Genomic DNA, 5,402 nt, shown 5'->3' on the forward strand with positions numbered 1-5,402 from the left:
AAAAATACATTACCATTTTTTTAGTGAGGAAATGACAAAGTCTAAAGGAAAAAAGATAACTCATAAAGAGATAGTTTTTAAGTGTACACATTAAAAATATCACTGATCTGGGGTGGAAGGCTCTAGAAACATCAGCTAAATAGGTATTTTTTATATTTACAAAAAATATTTAGCTGATGTTTCTAGAGCCTTCCACCCCAGAGCGGTGATGGAGTTGACTTAGGCAGTCTCACTGCTTGACGGACAGGGAACAGCGGATGCTGCCTCTTCTGGAAATTTCCGAGAGCTCAGTGCCTTGGACATCTGCCCCACCTGTTGTGTGTAGCTTCTGTCACTCTGCACATTAACATTGTTTGGGGGAATGAGAAATTCTGTTCCCTTCTATTCTGGCCCCAGAAAGCAGCGTATCGGCACCATCGTGCGAGAGGATCCTTTCCGTGCCCTGAAGGCTGCCTTCGAAATGTTTGCTGAGTTACTCTGAAACGTGGGTGCGGGGTGGCTGCCCAGAAACCTAATCCACCTTATCCAAGTCAAAAGCTCCCCCTCCCCGCTCGCCCTCCCCACTCGCCTCCCCCCCCCCCCCCCCGCTCGCCCCCCCTCCCCGCTCCCCCTCCCCGCTCCCCCTCCCCGCTCCCCCTCCCCGCTCGCACTTCGTAGCTGGTAGCACTTGTGTCTCTCCAAGGCACTCGTCCCAGCGTCTCCCGAGTCTAATCTGAGGGCCCGTCGGCCGCTCCCGGTGGAACGTAAGCCCCCTGCAGGCAGACTCTGTCATCAGTTTCCTTCATGCCTCAACCCCCTCCTCAAATGGGCCTGTCCCACGGCCAGAGTTTGCATGAGTGAACACCGATGGGCGGGTCGAGTGTAGTTATTAGATGTTACATAAAACGCTCACTTCACCTACAATCACGTCCCCACGGGCGCCCACCACTAATGCGCAAGCCCCACAGCGGGCTTCTGCTGATTTATGAAGTCGTATTTTACATTTACAACATGTTTCTATTTCTGTTTGGTGAATTTCCACTCATTCTAAGTTTACCGAAGCAATAAATATACCGCTTTTCAAAATCTGATGGTGTTAAAGTGGAAACAGAATAAATGAGGTGTTTGTTCATTCTTTCATAAACAAATACCAATGGCTCTTTTTTTGTTCTTGAATCTGTTTCAGATTCAAAAAAAAACCCAAAATGTGAAAGAGGCTTTATAGTCTGCAACTTGCTATATATGTATATCGTCCAGAAGCAGCCCGCTGGCCGTTGTCCTGCTGAGAGTCTCCCCCATGAGTTCCTGCCCTTCCCCACCCCCACGGACCTCCTTCTCACAGGGCGTGGCTCTGCCTCGGAGAGGGGACACGTCTCAGATCTCCCGCAGGTGGTGAGGGGCAGTCACTGGTCTGATGGCAGTCCCTGGAGGTGCTCCGGGAGATGAAGTTCTTACTGAAGGAGACTTGCTCCTGAAATACCAAGCACACAGTGCAGGGGGTCCCTGCGAGGGCAGCCGCCCCCGGTGGGAGAGGAGAGCGCATGGCCAGAGTAAGTCCCCACGGCAGGAGGCACTCCACGTCCGTTTCCGCACCTACCCCTGACTGTTAGTTAGCCTGCCCACGGTTCCACCGCCGACCCGGCGCTTTCCCGAGCACTGGGTGAACCAAGTGTGGGTCAGAGGCGCCCCACATGTGTGACACCCCACCCTGGACCGTCTGGGAGAATTCACTCTCTACTGGTGGCTTTCAGACGGGGAGCGAGGATCAAGAAAACTGAGAATTTATTTCTTTGCTCATCCTAGGGTGGGATGTATCACCTGGATGTTATTAAGATATGGGAGATTTTTAAAGATATTTCTGTGGTTTTTCTAGACTGAGTCAGTTACTGCCTTTATGGATAATAGTGAATGTCACTTGATTAAAAACCTCCTGGACTAACCGAGTGCCCTGTAGAAGCCTGCTCCCCAAAGTGTGGCCCCTAGACCAGCCGCATCAGCAGCGTCTGGGAGCTCTGGAAGAGACGTGTGAGCCATGGCACAGTCGCCGAATGGAACGTTATTTACAGGGAACAAGTCCATTTCCCCTTGGCTCCGTCTCAGACGCGGGGTGGAGGACAGGGAGGATACAGAGGGAAGCCTGCAGTACGATGCCCGTCACACAGCGTTCGGAGGTAAACAAACCGAGCGTGATGGGGCAGGTATGTGGAGACTGATTTTCAAAGCAGAGGACTGGTCATCGTCCCGCTCCAGCCGGCGAGCACGGAGTGCCAGGAAGGCCGCGGCGGTGGGGGGCAATGTTCCACTTCTTGGCGGGGGTAGTAATTATGTGGGTGTTCACTTCACAGCTAAAGACATGTGAGGTATCGCCCAGCTAGGGAAACAAGCACCCACAGAACCTCTATTTATAACCGAGAATCTGAGGACGCTGCGACATCCGATCCAGAGGCGACTCGAGCCAGGTTCTCCAAGACGTCGTCTGCATCAGCTGCTGTTTGCTTACCCGTTCTTATCACTAAAATGATCGTGCTGCAATCATTAATTGGCTAATTTGAAGCTTCAGGAGATGAATGGAAACTCAGGTCTTGGCCCGGAAACCTTTTTAAATTGTTCTTTCTATGAAAGAAGTCACGGGAGGACCTGCCCCGTTCCTGGCCCTGGGGGTGAAGACTGTGGGAACCACCGGCCCAGCCCGTCCCTCCCAGAGAGCCGCACTGAGCTCTGACTCCTGTTAGCAGCTGAAATGGAGGGGCCCACGAATTGCTGACACTGAACTGGAAACTGCCAAGCAAGGAAAGTCCCAGAACATGAACATCCCCACTGGGTCGCCCCTCCCCGAGGGAGTGTCGTGTGCCCTCTGTGGGCACAGCCCCCGGAACCTGCGTGTGAAGTCACGGAAACGCTGACAGATTTTCCGAGCGCGCTGCCATCCCCTTCGGCGACAACAGGACTCCGGAGGCTGTGAGTGAGTCACAGGCTGCCCCAGAGCTAACAAGCAGAGCTGTGTGTGAGTGCAGGGGCCTGGACTCGCCGCCAGACCTCAGAGAGGCCTCTTGTGCCTGCCGGCCGGCCAGCACTAGACTGACCTCCCAGCCCGTGAGTGATGAGGTGGCTGCCTCCCTGCCCGGCCTCTGAACACAGCCGGCCGCCACACTGCCCCGCTGCTGCAGGAGGGGTTGCATAAGCTCTAGGATTTAAAAGTGGCCCAGCCCAGGCAGCAGGCGACAGCACAGCCCCGCCCACCTCGCCAGGCCTGCGGTGCTCTCAACCAGTCTGCTCTGCACTCTCTCGTCTGGAGCTGAAGCTCCGGGGCTCTGGGCTGATGCCCGGGCAAACCCAGGCCCCAGTGCCTACTTAGGATCGAGGAGAGATCAAAGAAGGGTCCATTGTTAATTGATTTTTTTAAAGAGAATAGTCATTATGGGCTGAACGTTTGTGCCCCCCCGCCAATTCACATGTTGAAGCTTTAACCTTCAAAGTGATGGTCTCAGGAGGCGATGAGGTTTAGAGGGTGGGGACCCCATGGTGGGATTAGTGTCCTTAGTAAGAAGGGAGAGAGACGGGGGCTGTGTCCCCACCACGGGAGGACCTGGCACAAAGACTGCAATGCAGGGAGAGGGTCCTCACCAGAGCTCTCCAGCCGGGCACCCAGTCCCACCCACCCAGTCTCCAGAACTGCGAAATGAACATTTGGCTTCTAATCCGCTGGTGTCCGGGGTTTTATCACGGCAGCCCGAGCTGAGACGAGGGTATAAATTCGTGAAGTACGCACTTGTGTGTACGTGCATATATATATGATGGGGAGACCTGTATATACAGTAATCTGGGGTCTGATTTCTAGCTTAAAACACATTCTCCACAAATAAAAAGCCAGCTAGCATTATTAAATAGTCACTAAAACTCCACCTGCATATTATTGCCTGAGAGTGCATTCTCCTCCTCTTTCCTAACAAGGAGCGTTGTATTTAGCCAAGAGGAAGACTGCGTCTAGTGTTCTGATGCTTTCTGCGCACGTACCTGTCCCCAGTGTGCGTCGTGCCTCATACCTGCGACTCTGGCCGCAAGGCCCCCACGGGTGGCTGCTTCTGAAGGCCCCTCCCCTCTTACCACGGGGAAGGGTGAACTTGCTTAACATCTGTATAAAACATTGAAAAAGTATAAAATGCCTTCATGGCCTAGGAAGGGACAGAAAAAAAAAATATTCACGTACCTATGAAAACGGGGAGACAGTGCTTGATTTCTGTGCTGACAACACTTTTTTACTTATTTTCTGAGTTGGATTTTCTGTATCACCCGCGGACCTGTGCCCAGCGTGGTCTGGGAACTCCCAGACAGACGGCCGACCGTGAGAGAGGCTGAGCTGCGGACCGCCGGGCCGCGTCACCCGTGGGCTGCGGGTGGGGTTTCACTTTGCCGGCAAGTGAGGGCTTCGGTGACTGAGAGGGTGTTTACGTCAGTCGTCCACGTTGGTTTGAGGCCCTTAAACACAGAAGGTGGCGTCTGGCAGGTCGCAGGCCTTACCCAGCCCACGGGTGTGTTCTGCTCGGTCCAAGAAGTGCTGTAAATTCTGTAAACTGGTGAATAGTGTTTTAAAATAGAAGAATATGTAGGGAATCTGGGTTTCTGACTTTTCTTGAATAATCAGATGATCTAGCCTAAAATCTGGACCAGCGTCACTGAGAGGAACACACGGGGCTTTTACAGCCGCACCCGGGACCGGGACAGAAGGAAAGGAGCAGCCCCTTCGCTCGCCTGCCCCCTCCTTGGAGGCCGGAGCGGCCGACTCCACCACTGTGATGGAAGTCACCCTTGTCCAAACAGGTGGGGCCACTGGCACGGATCGGGAGGCTGTGTGTGTGCCGTAAATCTTGGGCGCGACCCTGTGACTTGGGCACCTGGACTCACACGATTGGTAACATTTGCTTTGAATTTTTTTAAAATTTTACCTACCAGCCGGGCTGTTAGAAAGAACCTCGGAATAATAAAGTACTCTGGCTTCGTTCTGTAAATGAGAGGGGTTCCGTCAGGCGGCCATCTGCTACATCAGAAATCAATCCACTCTGTCTCATTTGTTGCTGTTGTTTCCAGGCCTGGGTTCCTTCACCTGCAATCATTTAGCCTGAGTGTGATAGGTCACAGGGTCAGGGGTCACAGCCATCACCCGGGAGGCTGTTTCTGAGGACCCAAGGCAGGCTCCACCGCATCCTCAGGCCCCGCCCTCGCCAGCTGGGCTGCCTCGTTCCCAGTCTCCAGTGCCTCCGAGTCAGAAGACGAGATCTGAACCTTCTCAGCAAAACAACGCATTGCATCTTGCAGCGCAGGTGCCTCAACGTCACCTTGGTGACAAAGAGGAAGACACTTCGTTCTCCTGGTAGGATAACGGGGGATGAAATGGTGCGCTGCGGTATTTTAATGGGTGAACACAC

The sequence above is a fragment of the Desmodus rotundus genome, chromosome 9 (genome assembly GCF_022682495.2).
Source record: "Desmodus rotundus isolate HL8 chromosome 9, HLdesRot8A.1, whole genome shotgun sequence".
Lineage (NCBI taxonomy): Eukaryota > Metazoa > Chordata > Mammalia > Chiroptera > Phyllostomidae > Desmodus > Desmodus rotundus.